This window comes from Cornus florida, unplaced genomic scaffold (genome assembly GCF_030987335.1).
Source record: "Cornus florida cultivar Cherokee Brave unplaced genomic scaffold, ASM3098733v1 CherokeeBrave_3.0.0_Hap2_Chr09, whole genome shotgun sequence".
In the NCBI taxonomy this organism is placed as follows: domain Eukaryota; kingdom Viridiplantae; phylum Streptophyta; class Magnoliopsida; order Cornales; family Cornaceae; genus Cornus; species Cornus florida.
Window position 1 is genome coordinate 63,730,369 of NW_026775579.1, and position 23,297 is coordinate 63,753,665.

Here is a 23,297-nt window from a genome sequence, read left to right on the forward strand (position 1 = left end):
ACAAAATTACCCCGCCGTATCTTAAATTTGTTCAAAACGTGTCTATGTCGTGTCCCAACTATGTCTGTTCAGAAAATAAGATAAAATATTTACTATTTAAGATACTTATAATCGTATCTTACACATGCCAGAATCGTATTTGCGTATCTGAATATCCTATACACGAACTATCCTTCCTAAGTTAAAATTGTAATTTACTTGTTATAAAAATAATTTGGTTGGAGTATTTTCAATCGTTGTGTGTATATATATATTTTTTTTGTATAAATCTGATATGTCATGATTTACACAAAAATTTTGAATTATTTAATTTTAGTTGGTTATTTTATACTTTTTATGTATCATGCTAGGACCCACATAACTTTTATAAACTTACTTAATATATGGTTGATTCTTCAAGAGAAAGAGGGATGGAAAAGGAAATATTTCTCGCCCGGATTAGGAGTACTATTTTATTTCCCACTTTCTTTCTTAATCCCCCGTTTACGTTATATACTATATATATATATATATATATATAATCATTCTCTATACGTATACATTTGCTATATTCTTACATGGGGATAATAGTTTATGTACAAAAGTACGTATTGTAGCTACGCCTCTGATCCTCATATTTCCTAAATCTTTACGTATACGGACCATATTTTCAATTTATCTATCCTTTCTATGGCTGGCTACACTCTGATCGATTCGAATCTGATCAATGTGATTTAAGGTTTTCGATGATTGAATCTGCGAGTTTTAGTCTTCAATCACACGATGACTGCCCAAATCACGAAGCCCTTTGAGGTACGATATCAGTCGTAAACATTTTTAATGATATATGCATTGTCACTGGATATGAAATCACAATATTTAGTAGATATTGGTTTGCTGATTGGTGAAAAAATGATGATCAATGGAGGTTGTGTTTCAGGGCAATGGCGGTATCCCACCTGGACCGCCCAATTATTTGCATTATTGTGGTGGAAAATTGGCAATAATGTAAACTTAATTTCTCCTTCTCTTTGTTGGAACAGTGTAGTTGAATTTGAATTCACAATGCATTAATTTTTTTTTAATTTTTTTTTTTTTTTCATTTGCAAGAAACTCATTCACCCATTTGTCCATACTGAGACCCAAACCCTGACTTTTCCACTTTGGGAGGTAGAGGAAATACCATTAGGCAACAGGGCCTTTGGTTCTTTGTTATCCTTTAAGTATATTTACATTGTTGATTTGTATTGTGTTATGTTGCTCTTGAACTATACATCACCACAATTTGGGATTGACTGCGGATTTTGTACCGGGTATTTATTTATTTTTGGGCCAAACAATTGAAATGGCACCAGATATCTAAGTGATTCAAATGTTCTCTAATCATATATATATATATATTGGATGTGAGTTCACTAGTGGATGACAATGATAAAGTTTACAATGTTGGACAAAAACATTAAAGTTGAAAATGGTGTCGAACTTTATTTTGTGTAATCGTGATTTTATCATATATGCGAGCACTATATTTCATCATATTGAGTGTTGTCACCTTTGAGTGAGTTAGTCATTCAGTACTTAAGCTAATCATTATGTAGTTACACACACAAATATGCACAATGTATTGTATGCTTAGTGGTTCTGTTTCCAGATTTGTTCTTCCTATGCTTGTGGTTTCCAAGAAATTGAAAAGTTATGTGATGTAATGTTCAAACTGTCTTGCAGTTTTTTCTAAGAGCAGGCCTCTATTTTATATCATCAAAATGTCTTATTTACTTTTTAATTGGGTTACTCATTTGCTTACAAAGAAAATAATTAATCACAAGATATTTTGAAGCCCCGAAATTCACATGCTTTTCTCTTTCATTTTGAATTTTGGATGAATGCTTTATCTTTGGGACCTATAGCTTTGTGTTTTGTTTTCCACCCATTTCTTCAAATACATTCAAAATATAAATAATTAGATGTTTCACTGTATTTTGAGATAAGTTTTAGATATTTAGTGCTAAAATAGTTAGTTACACTTTGGTAGCTGTACACCATATGAAGTAGAGTTTCTATATATGGAACACTACGAAAATCCAGATCCTATTCCACCACCATTAAAGCTGTCATAATCTATATCTTGAAGTTGGAATGGTGTTTTCAAATCATTCATGTCTGGCTGAGTAATTGATATGTAGGGGCTTAGCATGCTCTGTTGCTAATACTCTTCTATATACTGAAAATTTCTGTAAAAAGTGTTACATTAAATCTGCATCTAGTTCATTGTCACTTGGTACACTTAAAAATTGTAAGAATTAGAACAACTATTATATACACTTCCCCATGGATCAAAACGGCTTCTTGACCAGCCTGGAGTTCATAATCCTAATTTTGGGCTTGTAAGTCTAATTAATCAATAAACAGGATGCTGCATGTTGTTGAAGAACGAAAGAAACACTTATTTAGTATCCTACCAATCAACTTATAAGTTTTTTTTTTCTTTCTATAAAATCTTGTGTGTGTGTGTGTGTGTGGACTGCAAAAAGAATATTCTAGCAGAAGTTAAGTCAAAAGTTGCCTTTATATGTTGTTCCTTTTAACTGTTTTCGTTAATTATGGTAGTGGGGATAAGGTGCTGTCCCTCATTAGTCTTTGCTACTACATGATGAATACATTAGATCATCGAGATATATCTATTTTAATTAAGGAATGCCCTTTTTTTTAGCTCGGTCATTTCTGCTGTCCCATTTTTTAGCTAATGCAATCCACCTGGGCCACATTCGGCATTTTTTAATGCACCTATATCAGATCAACTTCATGGTTTGAGATTATTTTTATCACTAGCCTCAGCCTGGTTTTATACCTTCATGGATTGATTTCTTTTGAAATATATAAATATTTCTATATAATCGTGGAGCAAAATCCTCCACCAATCACGGTGATCCGGTCAATTTCCTTCCAATTATAAATATTTCTATATAACGGTGGTCAAAATTCTCCACCAATCACCCTCCTTTGACTATTGTACACCTACCATATATTCTTATCTTTACTATGCCTATATATAGGTTCTTTGTACTCAAGCAATATACAGATCTGAATAATAGAAATGTAGCCCTTAGTGGCTCTTTGTTCGTGAATGTAGGCCTTAGTGCCAAACTATATGCATGTGTTCTCCATCTTTCTCTCTTCCCTTTTCGTATTTGCATTTCTTATTTCCGCATCCAAATTTGAGGGGGAGTATTGAAATTATTATCATGGAGCATATTCTCTATGTCTTCACATTCCTTTCCCAACATAGTTCTGGCCTTTTCCTGGCATTGTTCCAGCCATTTTCCCTGGCGTAGTTCCAGCCATTTTCCCTGGCGAGTTCCAGTTTATTTTCCCTGGTAAGATCTGGTCATTTACCAACAAAATCTGGTCAACTCTGTGAGTTATGGAACGGAAGAGTACTTGAGTAGAAAGTTTTGTATTTTAAAAACAGATCTGTGTCTTTCTAACTTTACTTATTTTAGCAATTAATCAATTAATCTCATGCAATAATAAAATAAAGTAAAGTAATAGAGTTAGAGAAGACACCAGAATTTTTAGCGAGGAAACCCCAATTGGTAAAAAAGACCAACTGTTTGCGCGGGAAAAAGCTCGTGGACTGTGCAGTTCAAAGTAAACCGATCTAATATGTTTGAAACAAAGTACAATGGACTTTGACTAAGACTCACACTCTATCGTTCTACCAAACACTAATAGCTGACAACCCTCTGGCTTAGCGACTACCCGTCCAACGGCACTTGACCTTAGGCTTACTCTTGATCTCTGTAGAAGGATTACTGGTAAATCAAACAACACTCCTCGAATGCTTTTATCCTTTAAAAGTGTGATCACTTCACTTCTGTTCTTCAATATCTGAATTTGTAGAAGAAGTATAGATCTGCTTATCTGATCGTTGTAGATGCAAGACTTTGATCACGATCAGGATTTGAACAACACTCTAAACTCACTCTTGTGTTTTTGTGTGTGTTCTAGAAAGAATGACAGAAAAATCAACTTTGATTTTCTGCAAAGATATCTCTTTAAGGCTTTTAAGAATTATCAAGTTGTAGTGCAAAAGCCGTATCAACTTAGATGTAAATTGAGGTTTATATAGAATATTCAAAGACCTAGATATGCATATGAAAAGGTAATTTTCGTTCATAGGACTTTTGGTAGTATTCTAAACCAAATAGGAAGTTTGAACACAATCAGGAAACTGAAATCCTAAACTGTATCAACAGTTGGTATCGGTAGCCAGGAAGTGGAATCGGTTCCCAAAGGCCATAACGGTTTCTTCGAAGCTATGGTTCTTGAACCAGTTCCCAAGCTTGGTACCGGTTCCCACTTGATAGAATTCTGAAGAATGTATGAAAAACTTGGAAAAATTCTGTTTTTGGTAACTTGAAGAATATACCATATAGGTATAGTGTCCTAAGTGGGAAACAACTTCCTAAAATGTTGTTCTTTTCTTGTTCGTAAATCTCAGTATGATCAATCTTCCAATTCCGCAGCCGATCTCGATTTTGATATGGTAACTTGAAATTACAACTCGCTCAGACTTGTTTTGACTTCAAAATTTGTCAATTACAAAAATCATATCTCACAATCTCCCCCCTTTGGCAATTTCGTGACAAAACCCTAAAAACAAATATAATCTACCTAAGCAGAAAAATAATAGATTACAATTTGTTAAGAACACATAATTTTTTCTTCTCTGTTCTCTTCTTCTCTCGGACAAAATTTTACCTTATTTCCTGCACATAGATCAAGCAAAATTATTGGTGAAAATTTAATAAATTAATATATAAAAACTCCCCCTGAATAAATTATCCATTTTTCAAATTTTTTCGCCATTAATTATCCATTGTTCTCGGCCTTTTTGGAACAAATTGACAAAGTTAACAATTTTAGAGTAGAGAAAATATAGAGAAACAGTCAAAGCAGTTAAACGTGTCATTCAACCAAAAAGATAATAAAATCCACATAATAATGACTATGTCAATAAAATATGATGTCATGATGCATGATTAGAGAACAAAATATCAAGCATCTACTCCCAAAAATAAAGTTTGAAGAACATCAATAATCTCATCACCACCATCATCCTCATTACCCTCATCACCACCTCATCACTCCTTATCATCATCCTCAGCTACCAAAGATGGATCTGGAGGAGCAGGCCCTGTAGACATCCTTGTAGACGTCGGTGTATGCCTTCCTTGCAAGTTCATTATAGAAGTGAGCTTCTTCAAACTTGACTTTCCCAGTGGCTGAGACAAAGGGATACCCAGCTGGTATCTCTTGTGATGGAGAATCAGTCGCCATAGGAGTGGGAGAAGTATTTCTCAGAGCATTAGAACCACCTTGGGGTTCTCGGATGACAATGCCCGTTCTTGCTCTTTTGGGAGGCTTTGGAATCGCAACTCCTTTGCCTTTAGCTTCCTTAGATATCTTTGGTGCCATTTGATTCATAGGATTTTTTGGTTTGAGCTTTCAAACTTCTTTCGGGAATTTTGTCGAACACCTGGTGTGCAACCCCAAAGGTGTTATAGAGAAAGCTTGATTCGATCTTCAATTCCCCACAAAATCAACACCACAACAAGAGTGTAATCCCAATCACACTTAGAAGCTTCAGCAACCCAAGAATTCAATCACTTAACCAATCCTTTTAGTGTTTCAATTCCCAAACTCCGTCTTCCACTTTAAACCCAATTTCAATTTCAAATACAAAATTTCAATCTTTGTTCTCAATCTTCAATGATTTTTAGATTCCAAGCATGTAATGACAATTAAGTATGGAATGAGGAACAAATAATGAAGTGATATATGATGATATTTATGTATGCAAGTGAGTATGTGAGTTATGAGAGAGGAGCTCAAAAATCGCAACAAGAGAGGGTGTAGAGTAACCCAATAGCGCGCACATGACAGGTTTTAAATGCCTTATCTCGTAGGCTTAAACCGGTTCAGCCAAAGTGGAACCGGTTCAAGTTTGACAGTCTTTTTTCAAAAGGCCAAAAAGACTCCTTGAATCGGTTCAGAATACTTGGAATCGGTTCAAGTATGGCAGATCCAATTCCATTGAGTCCTTTTTAGCCTTGAACCGGTTCAATGCATGTGAAACCGGTTCAAGTGCTGCAGACTTGAATCCAAGAAGAAATGTTTTAAAAAAAAACTTTTCTTTCCAGTTTTTCAAAACTTAGTGATCAAAATAAACCCCAAAAAAAAAAAAAAATCTAAAATCTAAAAATAAAAAATCTTTTTGAATTTTTCAAAATTTTCAATCAATTTTTTTTATTTTTATTTTTTATCTTAAAACAATAACAAATCACTGATCATTTAATTCTTTAAGTCAACACATGATTCAATTTTTTAGAGAATTTTCTGAGTATCTAAAAACACAAATATTTGACTCCACAGAATCTTCAATTTATTTCAAATCTCAGAAAGCAATCACAACATAAAATTCAACTTGCAAATTTTGTTAAAAAATTTAAAAATTAATCTAGCAAGTTCATATGCGTGTGTGAAATCCAATCTCATCAATTTTCAATCAAATTTCATCAAATCATTGTCCAAACCATATGGATCGAAAAACATCAAGATAAGATTGTTTTTGAGCAATTTTTTCTTGGTAAGGTGCCTTTCACTCTAAAGAGCAGACAACAATTCCCCAATTCAATTTGTCTCCACCTTTCTTTTTACTCAAATAGTTCCACTTCAAAGTCTAATGGGAGCTTTCGACCCAAACTCAATAGGTAGCCTTTTCCTTAACAAAGAATTTAGCAAATTTTTCATTTTTTTTTTTTTTTTTTTGTGCCGAATATTGTTTTATTTCATTATTTTTTTCATGCTCCTATTTTTTTCAGACAATAACCTTTATAGTTTTTGTGATCAATATACCCTAGTCAACAATTGAATAATTTTCAATCAAATTTCTCAATTAGAGACTAGTGCATAAAAAACTATGAATTCAAGAGATTTAAATCTAAAAATCTCCTAATCAATGCAAATTTTCATTGTATAGATTACAATCCAAGAATCTATTTTTATCAAATCATCATGTGTCTCAATTTGCAGTTCAAAGATAGATCATGATTCAATCTGAAAGAATTTTTACATATATTATCATGAAGAATATGATCAATGACTCAAAACCTGAATGAAACCCTAATCCTAACAAGTCATCCAATGGCAACAAAATTTTTCATTTAAACACAATCCATGATCACTAATCATCCTAGGACTTAGTTTGAAGTTAAAGTCCTTTTGGAAACTAGTTCCAAGGGCTCAATTGGCACATAATTGATCAAATCATCCTTTTTGATCCACACAGTTTTCAATCTCACTTCCTGAAAAGATTTTTCAGATTTTACCTCTTTCTTAGGCAAATTTCTAGCTTTAGAATTCTTAGGTGACACAAATTTTTTTTTTCTTCTTAGAATGCACCTTTTTCCTTAACATGAACCTCATGAGAATGAATTTTAGAAAAATCTTTCTTTTTCCTATGAAAACATGAATGATGGTTATGTCCATTCTTACCACAAAAAGTGCAATGCAACAATTTAAGCATATATGACATATCATAATGCAATTCATCAATCAAACTCGGATTAGGCATAGTATGATCAACAAGTTTCACAAAAACTGTTTTAACTTAACTACTAGATGAGCCTTTAACAAAACCTAACCCTTATAATTCACATTCTTACCAATGTTAATTATCTTATTCAATTTGACTTGACCAGCAGTGAACCCTATTAGTCTATCTTGTGCCTTTTTCAATTCAAGTTCACTATATTTAATTCTCAGAGCAAAATATTCTTTCAAGGAGTTAGCACTACTTACCTTATTTTCAAGAGTGATGATTTTACAGTTGAGATCAGAGATGATTGAATCACTTTTAAAACCTTTTCTTTTTCCTTCATCAATCTGTTTTCTTAGATATTCATTCTCTTCTTTTGCTTGAATAAGCTCCTTTGCTAACTTGTTGACAGTCAATTTGACTTCAGTAGTTTCTTCGAACATCTTCTTCAATTTTTCTTCATCCTCTTGAACATGTTCATCAAGAACTTCATTGGCTTCATCATCTAAAATGTCAGAGTCAGACAAAGAAACAACATGAGGACCTTTATCAAGAAAAACAACATAAGAAAAATCATTGCAATCATCATGAGGAGAATCATTATCACTAGAAGCAGAATTTTCAAAAATAAAAACTTTCATTGCTTTTCCTCTATTCCTATCATTTTGATCTTTCTTATGACTAGGACAAATATTGGTTGCGTGACCTTTGCCACTACAATTCCAGCAAGTGAATTCAACTTTTTTTGGCTCTTCTACTTTCTTTTCATTAAATCTCAATTTTGACCCCTTATCAAAAAAATTAGGATTGGCCCCATTGCCATTCCTTCTCCTCTGTTGTCTTGGCAAAATCTGATTGAATTGCCTTATCATAAAAGCAACTTCAACATCACAATTGTCATCGACAGAATTATCAAACTGTGTTGATTTTAAAGCAAGATTCTTCTCCTTTTGATTTAAATCAAAATTCTGCATCTCAAAATTTTTTAATGAACCTACAACTTCATCTACTTTAGAAATAGACAAATCCCAATGTTCAGTGATAGTTTTTACCCTTATTTGAAATCTTTTAGGTAAAGACCTTAAGATTTTCTCACAGATTTTCTTATCACTAATTGTTGGATCTTTATGTTTCACACACTTCCGTTGTCCAACAAATTGGTATCAGAGCCAAAGGTAAAGGAGATCTAGAAAACACAAGAAGTCTTAACATGTGCTGCAACGGGCTTCAGTTGTAGGTGGAGTCAATCGGCTTGGTTACATGGCATGGAGCTCAAGTTGTCAAGGTGGAGCCTTAGAGGTTTGACTGATCGAGCGTATAGTGTGGACAATCGAAGTTTTGCAATCGTCAAGATTGAAGCTGCAACAGAATTGTCTTCATCAATGTCGTGGAAGCGATGATTGGCTGGATGGAATTTGATTTAAGGTGGAGATTGTTGGAATTTGTGACACAAATTCCTATTCTACTTATGTTTCTATTTTAGATTTGTATTATGTTTGGTAATTTCTTATTTGGCAAGTCTTGGCCTCTAAGAAATTGTAATCCTTGTCCAACCAGGAATTGGGTTTGGAACTATATAAATAGATACGTAGGCTTTGGGTTGAGACTTATGAGAATGAGAGAGATGTAATCTCATGAGAGAGTTGATGGGTAGAGGTAATTTATGGTTTAATAAAGTGAGAAAAATACCGGTAACACTGTTAGCGAGGAGATAGGCTCGTGGAGTGGTACATGATAAAATGACATGTACGTGGTACTGGTACTCTATTGTTGTGATTTCTCTACGAATCATAGCGGAATCTCTTCTCATTCATGGACGTAGGCAGATTTTGGCTGAACCATGTATATCTTGTGTTTATGTGTGATTGCTTTGTTGGCTTTTATTGGATCCTCATTGTTCGCGTGCTTCCGTTGCCCCAACACTAACTTTTTTGCCTAAGTGACGCAGTTCAGAAATAATTTCAAGAAGACTAGAATAAAAATCAGAAAATGATTCATCTTCTCTCATCACAATGTTTCCAAAGTTATGAGAAATCATTTGAATTTTGGACAGCTTCACTTTTGAAGTCCCTTCCTGAGTAACCTGCAAAATATCTCAAACGTCTTTAGCAGTTTTACAATCAGAAATTATAGTATATTCAGATGGAACAACAGAATTTATAATTGCATATAAACTTTTCCATTAGCATTATTACGCTCAGTTTCAACAGCAACAAAAGTAAAGGCATCTTTAAAAACTTTGATTTCTTTACCATCCACAGTTTTATCTTCTGTAGGTGGTGTATAACCAGATTCAACTACAGCCCAAGTTTTACCTCCTGAATTTTGCCAATAGGCCCTCATCTTAGATTTCCAAAAATTATAATCGTTTCCTTCAAATAAAGGAACACGTTGATTAGAACCACCTTCTTTCAACGCATAAGACATGATGAAACAAAAAACAATCAAAACTTTCCACGAGGATCAACTCAATGTGTAGAGATTGGCTCTGATACCAATTTGTGAGTTGTGGAGCAGAAGATTACTTGCGTAGAAAGTTTTGTATTAGAGTTAGAGATGACACCAGGATTTTTAGAGATAACACCATGATTTTTAGCTAGGAAACCCTAATTGGTAAAATAGACCAACTGTTTACGCGGGAAAAAGCTCGTAGACTATGCAATCCAAAGTAAACCGATCCACTATTTTTGAAACGAAGTACAATGGATTTTGACTCAGGCTCACACCTTATTGTTCTACCAAATACCAATAGCTGACAATCCTCTGGCTTTGCGACGTCTCGTCCAAAGGTACTTGACTTTAGGCTTACTCTTGATCTCTGTAGAAGGATTGTTGGTAGATTAAACAACACTCCTCGAATGCTTTGACCCTTTCAAAGTATGATCACTTCACCCCTGTTCTTCAATAGCTGAATTTGTAGGAGAAGTATAGATCTGCTTTTTTTATTGTTGTAGATGCAAGACTTTGGTCACGATCAAGATTTGAACAACACTTTAAACTCACTCTTGTGTTTATGTGTGTATTCTAGAAAGAATGACAGAAAAATCAACTTTGATTTTATGCAAAGATATCTTTCTAAGGCTTTTAAGAATTATGAAGTTGTAGTGCAAAAGCCGTATCAACCTAGATGTAAATCGAGGTTTATATAGAATATTCAAAGACCTAGATATGCATATGAAAATGTAATTTTCGTGCATAGGACTTTAGGTAGTATTCTAAACCAAATAGGAAGTTTGAACAGAATGAGGAAACTAAAATCCTAAATTGTATCAGCAGTTGGTACCGGTAGCCAGGAAGTGGAACCGGTTCCCAAAGGACAGAATGGTTTCTTCGAAGCTATGGTTCTTGAACCGGTTCCTAAGCTTGGTACCGGTTCTCACTTGACAGAATTTTGAAGAATGTTTGAAAAACTTGGAAAAATTATGTTTTTGGTAACTTAAAGAATATGCCATATAGGTATAGTGTCTTAAGTGGGAAACAACTTCCTAAAGTGTTGTTCTTTCCTTGTTCGTAAATCTCAGTATGAACAACCTTCCAATTCCGCAGCCGATCTCGATCCTGATATGGTAACTTGAAATTACAACTCGATCAGACTTGTTTTGATATCAAAATTTGCCAATTACAAAAATTATATCTCACAAATTCCCTGGCTTTGTTCGGGATACCTTCTCATCATCTTTTGAGTCATTTCTTTGTCAAGTTGGGCATTCATGATATTCATGCTCCAACTTGAGGGGGATCATTAAAATATATAAATATTTCTCTATAATCGTGGAGCAAAGTCCTCCACCACTCACAGTGATCCAGTCAATTTCCTTCCAATTATAAATATTTCTATATAACGGTAGAGCAAAATCCTCCACCAATCACGGTGCCTCCTTTGACTATTTTACACCTTCCATATATATTCTTATCTTTACCATGCCTATATATAGGCTCTTTGTACTCAAGCAATAAACAGATCTGAATAATAGAAATGTAGCCGTTAGTGACTCTTTGTCCATGGATGTAGGCTTTAGTGACGAACCATGTATATGCACGTGTTCTCCATCTTTCTCTCTTCCCTTTTCGTATTTGCATTTCTTATTTCCGCATCCAAATTTAACAATTTCAAATTTGTTGTAGGCTATCAGTAGCAGGAGAAGGGCATGTTATGAACATTGGCTGATGCCAGTTGGTGTAGAGGGCAACCTACCCTATTGTGCATTACAAATCATTATTAGATATAAATATAAGGTGACTACAAGAATAAGCAAAGTTCCTTAAATATGCATTCTTCTACAAATCTTCTTTGTTACAGCTGTACCGTTGGATTTTATTGTGTGTGTGCCCGTGTCGGATATGCAAGAACTCTTTTGCTGAGTTGAACTGATTACACTCGTTTCAGATGTGCAAGAATTCTTTCTGCTCATCCCAGTTCAGTGAAATAATACGTATCTAGCTGGACAAAAAAATACTTGTTTAATTGTATAATCTTCAAGAAATTGTAGGTTTTGTGAACTTGCTCTTATGCTGATCTCTTTTATGCTTATCAATTTTTTTCTTCTATAAGATGTTATTATAGCACATCCATAACAAGGTGCACATAAAAAAATACACAATTTCCTATTGTTGTGATATATCTTTATCTGAAGTTGCTGTCATGTAATTCTTCTAATGCAGGAATTAAATGGCCATTCTTCCAGAAGTGATATGATAAGTTGAGTACAATTTCGAACCTTTTATAGTGCTCTTTCTCTAATTTTGTGATCCTCATGGGGTGACTCTTATTTCATATTCAACTAATGTGCTCTTTTTCTCAGAGGTTACTCTTATCACGATTTTGGTCCTCTGATCGTTTTTATTATGGACTTACAGTGCTAACAGGAATCCACTTGAAAGATTTCTTTGTTGAGAGAAACAGGAGAAATCCTCTCTGAAATAGTCAAAATTCCAAGACTCCATTTTCCTTTCCAGTTCTGACATTATCTGCATCTGATTTATTTTTGCAGTCCTTTGTGTTATGTTAATTATCAATGTTATGGCAGGTTCTGCTGCTGTATTGTTGGAATATATAGCAAGAAGAAAAACTTTTATGATCACCATGGGACATGGTTGACCTTAGAGTCTCTCCAGCACAGAAGGTAATTTCAAATGAATGTGGAGGAATTTTAGGTTGAAAGAAAAAGGGAGTAGAGGAACTTGATGAAGCAAATCTTTGGCTGAATGAAAGAAACATGAACTATTTGAGGAAAACTCAGGTATCGATTTAAGGAGACTGCTCACAATGTCCATTCTATGAACTAAAATTAAAAGAGGAATATGAGGTATGCACCACGTTGGAGGAGATCAATGAATATAGTAACATTTAATGATAGTGCTTTTGATTATATTTTCTTTTGGGGGATTTTATGCTTCTAGAATGATCTAAGCTTATATGGACGTGGGCATAATTTTGCTCTCAAAAACCTTAGTTTGCTTCAGTTAAACCTTTAGGTCAGCAAAATAACCTCTAGGTGAGTTGCTCTGCATGAAAATTTGGAGTTAGGCAATCTCTATTGAGCATTCCAAATTGAGGTATCTTCTCTATTATGGATTGTTTGTCATATATTTATATGTAGCTTGTTTTTTCTTCAATTCAGTCTCTCGATACGAGGAAAGAGAATAAAGGGATAGTTTATACATGTTGAGTTGGATTGCCAAGTAAGACTTGCATTACATCTATAGAATAAAGGGATAGCTTATACATAGAGCATTCCCTTTGGTGCCTAACATATTAAATAGTAAATACAAAGTGGCAGTAACTAAAATTTACAAACAACAAATCAATTTGTTAAATTATAATTTAGAATTGAGAACTTCATTGAATTTTTTTACTTAAATTACTCCTAGAATTAATCTTTCTTGTTATAAAATTTCCTTCATTTCACTTTTCTTCTGTTCATAGTGAGACTATCCTATTAGAAATGTCCAACTTAGCAGGTGTATTATTATGGGGCAGGAAAATTTTGAAAGACATGGAGCAGGGGAAGAAGGAGGGGCGAGGCACTTATCTGGATTCTCAAGTGTGGAGCCAGTAGTTGAATAATAGTTGCTGAACTTGCTTCAGCTATATGATCAAATAGCACATGGTAATCCATTGCCACTGATTGATATTGAAGTGTTGCACGCCCCCCCAGCCCCCCCAACAAAAAAAAAACATAGGAGAATTGATTTGAAACAGATAAATTAATGGAGGCTGATGGGTGAGAGAAAAATTGAGTCCTTGAAATTTATCTGGTGCTCTAAGTCACATCTGAGATAATGGCATCATCATGAAAAATATCTCGACGCATGGAATACCCAAAAAGGGCTTGTGGTGCTGTAGCACGTTTGCAGATTGTGAGCTTGTAATGGATATGAACTATTGATGCAACAATGGTGCCTTGGAACTGACGAACTGTCATGTTATGAAGAAGTCAATTTATTTTTTTGTCCCATAAAGAAGTAATTATGTTTGTATTACTAAGTGACTGGAGAAGGAGTAAATGCTATATTGGAGCCTGGAGGTTTGGAGGGAAGCTCTAGAATTAAAAGGGTTTAAGATAAATAGGAATAAAACTGAATATATTAATAAATGTAGAAATACAAATAGGGATGAAGTGAAAATTAAGGATCAAGAGGTACAAAAAAATGAACATTTCCTTTATTTAGGCTCAATCATTCATAATAAAGGAAAATTGGACACGATGTTAATCATTGAATCAAGGTAGAATGGGTTACATGGAGGAGACCGTTTAGTATATAGTGCGATTGGCGTACCCCAAGTAGTTGGGAGAAAAGTGTTGTTGAGTTATTACTAAGTGTCTGTTAATGTAGCATAGGGAAGTGAGGAGTGATATATAAATATTAAAGGTGTTACAGATTGTGTGGGAAGCTTAAGAGTCTGTCTAGATAAAGTCGAGTGTCATTAGTTGTTGTATTATATAAGGGATAGCCCCTTCCTCTGTTGTAACAAGTTTTCATAATTTCTTTATCTTCTTAGTTTATAAACTGTTATTGAGGCTGTTCCCATGGTTTCCTTCACAAATAGAAGCTTTGACACTGATTGGAGTTAAATCAGTCTTTTCTTATTTTCCTAAGAGAGTTGTTTCTCTGTTTGCTTTAACTAAAATTTTCTATACAGTTTACTTGATGTAATCGTTTGAAATCAATACATTTTATACTCTATATTCTTCTTCAAATTAGTTTCTTAATCACATGGGAGCATAATTACTCTGTTCCATTTTGTTTGATGATGGAAATTTTTGAATAGTTTCATCTAAACTAGCATGTTCTTTTTCATTTCCTTCTCATTTTAATGCTCGGATGTTAATCTCAATAATTGCTCTTACATACTTCTGCATCTATGTCCGAACATGGCAGAGAAGACTTCATCGACAAAATGCGTGACTTGTACTCACAGCTGACAAGACTACAGGATCAGTTGGAGAAAGAGAGAGAGGTAAGGGAAGTGCTGGAAGCTGGACGTAAAATGTCCCAAGGGCCCTTACATGTCTTATCCACTATAGATGAGAAAGAAAGTCAACCTCACAATTAATGGTATAATTGGTTTTTGTTGTGGAACAAATTGCTAATTTGTGAATGTGCTTATGACGAGGGAAATCATGGTTACTCCCAAGTGATCAATCAAAACTGATAAGTTAATCTATTTGGTCATATGTAAAATGCATTCCACGATTTCATTTTTGCTTTCTTTGAGTGGACTAGCATCTTTTTTTATTGCAAGTTTTCAAATATAAGATAAATTCCTGTGTAAAAAATTTAACAGTCTACTTAGTGGCAAGCATGTAGAGCTGTCCATGCTTAGAAATGGATAAAATTTTAAAGGATGCTCATCTTTTAGTGCTTGTTGCACTCAGTTTGTTTTCTCATGTTATTGCCATCTTAATTTGGGTACAGGAAGGATGAAGAGAAAGACCTTGAAATTACAGCTACTTCATGTATCCTTGAAAGGTCGACAAGAAGGAAGGTATATATACTTTCATGTCAACATCAATTTCATTATTGGCAGTAATAAAATCTCCTTGAGTGATTTGATAAGCATTTTATTGTCATGTTCGATGTTTGGACAGAAATTGGTGGATTATAGAATATCCTGAAGGTAAACTATAGCCTTATTTTATTTTTATTTTGTAGTTGAAATATGAAATTTGTATTGAGTTTTTGGCTGGTGAATCACTATTCAGTGAACTTTGTAATCTCTCGTTAGAAAAAAACATTCATTGCCTTACTACACTTTGTACATGTTGCACAACCATAGAAGGTTACTTGAATCATTCAGCCAAAAAAAGAAGTATTGTTGTAGGTTAGAGTTATGCCAGGTTAGCATACTTTTTAATTGTCTCTGAAATTTAAAACCTGGATGACCTGTTTTAATATATTTTTTTTTATAAAACCTTGGTAAAATAATACAAAAATTGCTTGATCTCTCAATCATACTACAACTAAGTCTTTGAATTGTTTTCCTAAAACTAGTAGGCCCCACATTGAGTGCCACAAATACATCAAATATTGATATATTTTTCATGGTTTTTATTAGTCCATTCATTCATTTTGAGAAAAAAATGCTATTGCTTATTTAGATTTGATCGTTTATCATGTATCCTGGTGCAGCAGATATAATTATTTTGTTTTTTCACTAAATTTCATCATCTTATAATTTGGTTGCCTTGTCAGTTTTTAATGTTCCAATCAATTATTTCATCATCTTATAATAACACTACAAATTTGATTCTGATGTCCACCATGCTTCAGGGAGTTGTTGCTTAAGTTCAGACACCCAGTAAGCCAATGATGTACAGATCATCCATATCCTTGGTGTAAGGTTTTTTTTTTTTTTTTTTTGTCCCTGTTAAATGTGTAAATTGAATTGTTTTGGAAGTCTGTTGAAGGTTGTATTGAAAACCTTGGTTTCAAGTCTCTATTGGACCTTCACTTCATTGCTGTAGGAAAACCTTTGTCAGAGTTCAAATGTAACTAAATAGTTGAAATATATGCTGAGGTTGAAATATATGCTGACAGAACACAAATAGTCAGGTTGAGATTAATTTTCTTATTTCAGTGTCTTGAGCTTGTTTTGCTTTGTTTTTATACACACAGGAAATTCAACTAGCATAGTAATAGTTATTTATTTATTTAAAGCAAACGCACACTTTTGCCCATGCCTGGACATGAACCCCTCCCCTCAAAGAGGAGGGGAGGTTATAAACCATTGGTCCTTTGGTAAGTATACCAACAGTTGCCAAATGGAATTTACCATTAAAGAGTTGTGAACCCCTGCATACTTTCAATGATTTCTTTCCCTTGTGTGTTACAGCTTTGAATGGTGCAAATTATGACCTCATCTTCTCACATTATAGCTCATTTATGAATGGAGTGAGACAATGGCTAGTGGAAAAAATAACTCGCGGTACCTATAATGTAGTACTTTCGTAAATTGAAAATTCCTCATTTTCCTTTATTATAACAAATAACAATTCAATATTGGCTTACTGTACCATATTTTCGGTACCGCCAGTGCGATCAAATAAACATTGTCTAACAATGATTCTTTCTTATTCAGTATTAAGAGGATGGAATTTCTCTCCTCTCAAGTATTTATCTCAATGATGGAATTTCTCTCCTCTCAAGTATTTATCTCAATGATTGTCATGTCAGTAGAATTGATCATTATTTATGAGATATTATACATATATACATATATATTAAAAAAAAAAAAAACAACAACAACAACAATACACACAACGAGGAATATATATATATATATATATTGTGGAAGTAAAGTTATTTGGAAGATGTCAATAAATGTTTGAAGCCCTAATTTCGCATTGCACACTGATTGAAGATGGCATTAATTTAGAAACATAATGATGCCAAGGGATTACATGCTTATAAGTGAAGTGGGATCAATGATAACCTTACCTTATTGTTATTATAGTTATCATTTTAATTATTAGCAGCAGCAGATCTTCCTTATTTTAAACACCAAACTATTTTCATGTCCTCACACTTAAAGTACCATAATTTATGAGATAATCATATATGCTTGCTTTTAACCCCAGTGCTAGCATTGTTCCCACATAAATGTCAAGCTATCAAGCCAAACAACACTTGGGGGTGTATTTGGGTCCCACTTCCATTGGAAATTTACTGATTGGTCTCGAATCTTATGTATTCTCTCTCAAATGTGTAGGTATGATAATTGGACCAAAATTTATAAATATAGAAATCATATATTTTCCTTTTTGATGGAAAAATAAAAGCAATTGAACTTTTAAATTAAAACATTATTTAGGTGTTCAACCAAGTGCTTTTTCAATTTGATTTGATTGCTTGACAGATGGTTTGTCCAACAAACTTCCAAACGGAGATATTTTGTTACACTAGCAAGTGTCTGAAATTAGGAAAATGAAAGTGATTCAATTTTTTTTTTTTTTTTCTTGGCAAATTACACATTCACCCATGGACTAAAATTATTTCATGTTAAATGGTGGTTACATTTCTGGTGGGTTCAACCGCTCCCATTGTGACGAGTTCGACCAACCTTGGCTCTTTAGGTTTTAGATCCAAAATTATTTTCCTTTGTTTTAGATCGAACATTGTAGCATTATTCCAAACTATTATATTTTGTCCCATAAAGACTAAAACACACTTTTTAATGGTGCTTGTACAATTTAATTTGATAAATTCTTAAATTTTAGGGGAGGTGATAAATACACTTCACGTTTTTTATAAATACACCCTACTTTTAATGCGAAATAACATTAATGTCCTTAATTCAATTCATGATAATGAAATATAAGGGCATTTACTTTCCCAAAAAAAAATTATATATATATATATATATATATAAGGGCATTTATATCATTTAGTTAAAAAATATAGTGCATTTATCATATCCCAATTTTAAAACTCAAAAACTTCGAGCCACTATTATTATTATTTTTTTGTTTTCCACTAATTCAACATTTATATTTTGATCAACACGAGATATTTTTCTAGGTTTTCCAATCAAGACACAATTTAGTTTCTCTTTTGTCAATTTTCATTTGTAAATCATAACTAATTCAAAGCTTTCAATGAAAATAGGCCTAATCAGCATTATTATTATTATTTTTTATTTTTTATTTTTTATTTTTTTGCCTAAAGGTAAGTTGTGATTTGTGAATCATCAAAATGTCTTAAGGATTTCACTAGCGGTTATTTTCCTTTTCACTTTTTTCTTTATCTACCAAAAATAGGTGGATTCAATTGCCAACTAAATATGTTGAGACAGCAAGATAAAAGGGGGAAAAAAAAGAGAGAGCATATAATTAATACCTTTTAGCATAGTTAATTTTTGGTGAAGCAAATATTACAAATGATAAACATATTTAGAACATTATGATGAAAAGTTAGAAGGGAGCAAAAAAAGAGAAGGATGAAATGAAAATTTTCTTATTGTTGACCATTGATTGTATTACCTTCAATAATTTAATTTTCTTACCCAAAATTTATCTAAATGTGCATTTTGACACCTCAAATCCCAATTTTACATGAACTCAAAGTTTAATATACAATTTATTTAAAATATTTACAATTTTATAAAAAGTCACTATTCATTTGAAGTATATAGCCAAAATGTTATGTGTATTCGGTTGCATGAAATTAGAGTCTTAGAATTGAAATTTGTGAAATTTGAGAAAAACAAGAATTTTTTTTTAAATTCCACCAATTCCAATTCAAATTCCAAAACTCTAATTTCATACCACCGAACACACCGTAAAACCTTTAAAAGTGAGGCATTCATTTTAAAGAATATAAGCCAAACTGCCCTTATAACCTTTAAAAGTGAGGCATTCTCATGTACTAAAGTGGTGCTTCAAGATATTTGAAATGAAAAGTGGTGGCAATTGGCTTGATAAGAACACTTTGGTTACAATTTGTAAATTGGGAATGATTTATTCTGTACCTAACTTTATAACCCTAATTACACATTTAGATAATTTTTGGACATTTTATAAAATTGACTATATAAACAACTTAAATGAATTGTTAATCTACAACGTAATGTATATAAAAGTAGTCTTATTGTTTTGTTAATTAACTGAAATAATATGAAGTCTGAATTTAGTAATGCATGTGATTTGCGAATGATTATACATTCCAAAATTTACAAGTCGTTCGGCAAATTTAAACTGACTAACGGTGAATTGATTCATTGTTATAATTTTTTTTTTTTTTTTTAAAAAAAAGAAAAAAAAAAGGGGGCTTACATGAGCCAAATGTGTGTGAGAGAGAGATCAAATGAAGGTAAATAAGCGACAAACCTAAAGGAATAGAGTGAAAAAAAAAAAAACACAAAAGGGGGGGGGGGGGGCGAGGGCAAATGAAGGTAAATAAGCGACAAACCTAAAGGAATAGAGTGACTTCAGACATCCACTTTCTTTTCTTTATTTATTTATTTTTTATTATCTTCAATCACTACACAACAAGCGGAGAAAGAATTGGAGGAGAGGTTGAGACATGAGAGCAAGAAAAATATATAAAAATAGTGAAATAAATCCCACGCGCCAGTATATAGCGCGTAGGTTGCAGTTAAACTAAGTGTTTTAAAAATGAGCTGTGTCAGCTTTTTTTTTTTTTTGTTTTTTTTTCTCCATCACTTCTCTGAAGCCTGAAGGGTAATAAAGGCTAAAAAGCTTCTGAAGCCAAACTGTTTATTTTTAACCTTTTTCTTTTGAGATTGGACCGTGCTTGCCACTTTTATAAGTAGAGTAGTAGATTTGAAAGTCTTCTCTACTTCTACTATATGTTCTTACAAATTATGATAGTAATATATTGTATGTGTGTGTGTGTATATATATATACACGGTTCATTGCAAATAAGTCCTTTTCTTTTGTCTCATTTATTGGTAAGCCTATTTATTTTTGTGTTATTACACACTCATCCCTAAATCATATGAAAATATATTTTGGAATTTTCTAAAATGACACCAAATTTCTACCCTAAATCTTAAAGAGGGGCATAATATATATATATATATATATATTTCACACCATACAAGAGTATTATTATTCTTCAGTTGCTTTTATAAAAGGGATAATTACACGGACCTCTCTTATGATTTGTCATAATTATAAGAACCTCCCCTATAATTCTAGAAATTACTCAGACCTCTCCTAAAAATAAAAGTAACCTACATATACCTCCCTTATGTGACAGTCAACTCGAGTTAATGATGGATTTTGCTAATGTCATGTACGGAATAAATTAAAAATTTTAAAATACCCTCATATTATCCACTACATGTACATACGTGTGTAAACAGTGTAGAGTATATACAGGGGTTTCTTCTATTCAATTGGCTATTCTCTCCGATTCTCAGCAAAGGAAAATCATCATGTTATTATTGTATATGTAAACTTTAGACTTCCAATAAGAAGAAACACAACGCAACCATGATCTAGCTCTATCTAAACAACAGTTAACTTTACCAAAAACCTATGCATTTCCAGATCTTAACCCAATTTTTAACTCCCACCAAGAATGGCTTCTCCGAAAGCCCATTCCCGTCTAAATCAGCTCCTAATCCCAACCCTAGAAAAGATCATAAAAAACGGTTCGTGGCGCAAAACACTCCAAGCTCGTCCACCAATGCAAAGTCTTTCTTGAGCAAATCACTTCCCCAGAAAAGCCACATCTCACTCCCACTTCACCGGACCAATCAGAGCCCGACCCCTCGTCCCTCCCCGGCATCCTCGACAACGGCTGTGCTACTGAATTCTCCCTTGCCGACTCCAAGCTCATTCTCGGTCGCATTATCAAAGCTTATGGTTCCGAAAATCTTAAGATTACCGAACTTGGTCTTTATTGTGTTTAGAAATTGATCACTTGTATGGCCTCCTCCACGGTGAATCGAACCCCACCGGTGGCTCCGAGGAGAAGTTGTTGGCTAAAGTGACTGAATTGGTATGTAAATTTAAAGATTTGGGCGATGAGTGGGTTAAATTATTGGTTTTGAGGATGATGTTTCAACGGGGATGTCAGTGTTGCTGTTACAGATACACGACGATTGTTTTGTTGCAGATTGTGAGGACTTGTTATAATGTGTATTCATATATATATATATATATATATATATATATATATATATATCAATATATTTGATATATATTGTTGACTTTAAGGATTTCATCCAATGACAATCTAGTTGTTTTGATGATAATAAACCATTAATGGTGTTTAAGGATTAATGTTTACATTGAGTGTTATATAGATTATTCATATTCAAAGAACGACCTCAATGAAGCACCAATTTTCATTCCAAGTATTTCATTATTCAAGATCACATGAATGAAAGAAATGGAAACAAAGAAGAGTTAGAGTTGCAAGGAACAAAATGCAATGTTCGTCCAAAGATAGCTTGGACTACAATGAGCAAGAAAGCAACTCAAAGGAAGTAAGAAAGCAAGGATACCTCAAAACCTAAACGATCATGTCAAAGCTCGAAAAAATGGGTAGATAGGATAGTGAGTGTTTATGATTCAATATCAAAGTATTTATGAATACATTTAAAGCTCATCTCTATAGGACCATGCATCATTACATTATTCATAATTTCCTATGACTATTAGTAATAGATTATGAACTTCATTCACATCTAATTGACATATGAAGTCATTGCTAAAGAATTAGTTAGTTCAAGCTTGCTTAAGCTTTGAAAGGACCCAACATTTAAGCTAGAAATGCTAAGACCATGCACATTAATCATAAGATTTATTTTAGTCTCTAGAAAGTAAAAGTAAGGCTTAGAACTAATTTGTTCATCTTTAAAACCTTTGTTACCATGATTTGGTAAATGACTCTAGGACACAATGCACTTGATATTTATCATCCTTATATGTCCTTAAACTCTTAGAATTTGGACTTGAACTAAATTGAACCATACATCAAAACCTAGGTGTTAGAAAAATGGCTATCTCATAAAAAGTAATTTTCAGCCCATAAAATTTTCAGACCAGCCTGTACTAAAATTGCTATAACTATTTTTATAGTTGGAATTTTTAAGTAAGGCCAGTGGAAAGTTGACTTCGAGCCTTTGAGTTTAGACTCAAATTTCACCTAAAAATGATTTGAATTGAATGAGATATGAACATCACAAAATGCATGTTTCTGGTCTGCGAAATTTCTGACCAGGTTGCACTAAAACAGCTATAACCATTTCTGTGGTTGGAGTTTTTGAGTAAGGCTGGTGGCATTAGAAAGCTGACTTCAAGGAAATAAAGTTAGACTAAAATTTCACCTCATTTGGAGTTAAATGGACCAAGTTATGTCCATTTGAAGTTTGCCCAACAATAGAGTCGTCTCCCTAAGAGATAGAACTGGCTCTTGACATTCCAGTAGCCAATTTTCAACGAAAAATACCAACTCCCAGCAACAGAGTAGGCTCCATGTTTAGGGAGCAGGCTCTCAGAGGTAGGGAGCCTGTTCCATGCAATGGAGAGAAGGCTCTCAGAGCAAAGGGAGCTGCTTCCTTTAAGGACAGAGCAGGCTCTGCTCCTATGATCTGATTCCAACGGCCATTTTATTCAAAATTCGAATTGTCCTCCTTTTTCGTCATTATTAAGCTTCTAAAACCTCTATAAATACCAAGGGAATGTCGAGACAAAATTACACCATTCAAAAGACATTATATTGCATTAGAGAGCTTTTGTT

General features: G+C 33.4%; 1 long non-coding RNA gene across 8 annotated transcripts; it reads left to right on the top strand.

Moving 5' to 3' along the window:
• Positions 1-536: 536 nt before the first annotated feature.
• LOC132274122 (uncharacterized) lies at positions 537-16,534 on the top strand. Of its 8 annotated transcripts, none has more exons than XR_009470338.1 (6): positions 537-792; positions 11,705-11,815; positions 12,242-13,689; positions 14,963-15,139; positions 15,500-15,569; positions 16,355-16,534. It is a non-coding gene; the product is annotated as an uncharacterized LOC132274122 (long non-coding RNA). The 8 variants fall into 8 exon arrangements; XR_009470341.1 differs by lacking the exon at positions 11,705-11,815 and adding an exon at positions 15,673-15,701; XR_009470340.1 differs by lacking the exon at positions 11,705-11,815 and having other exon boundaries at positions 12,242-12,819; positions 13,560-13,689.
• The last annotated feature ends 6,763 nt before the right edge of the window (positions 16,535-23,297 follow it).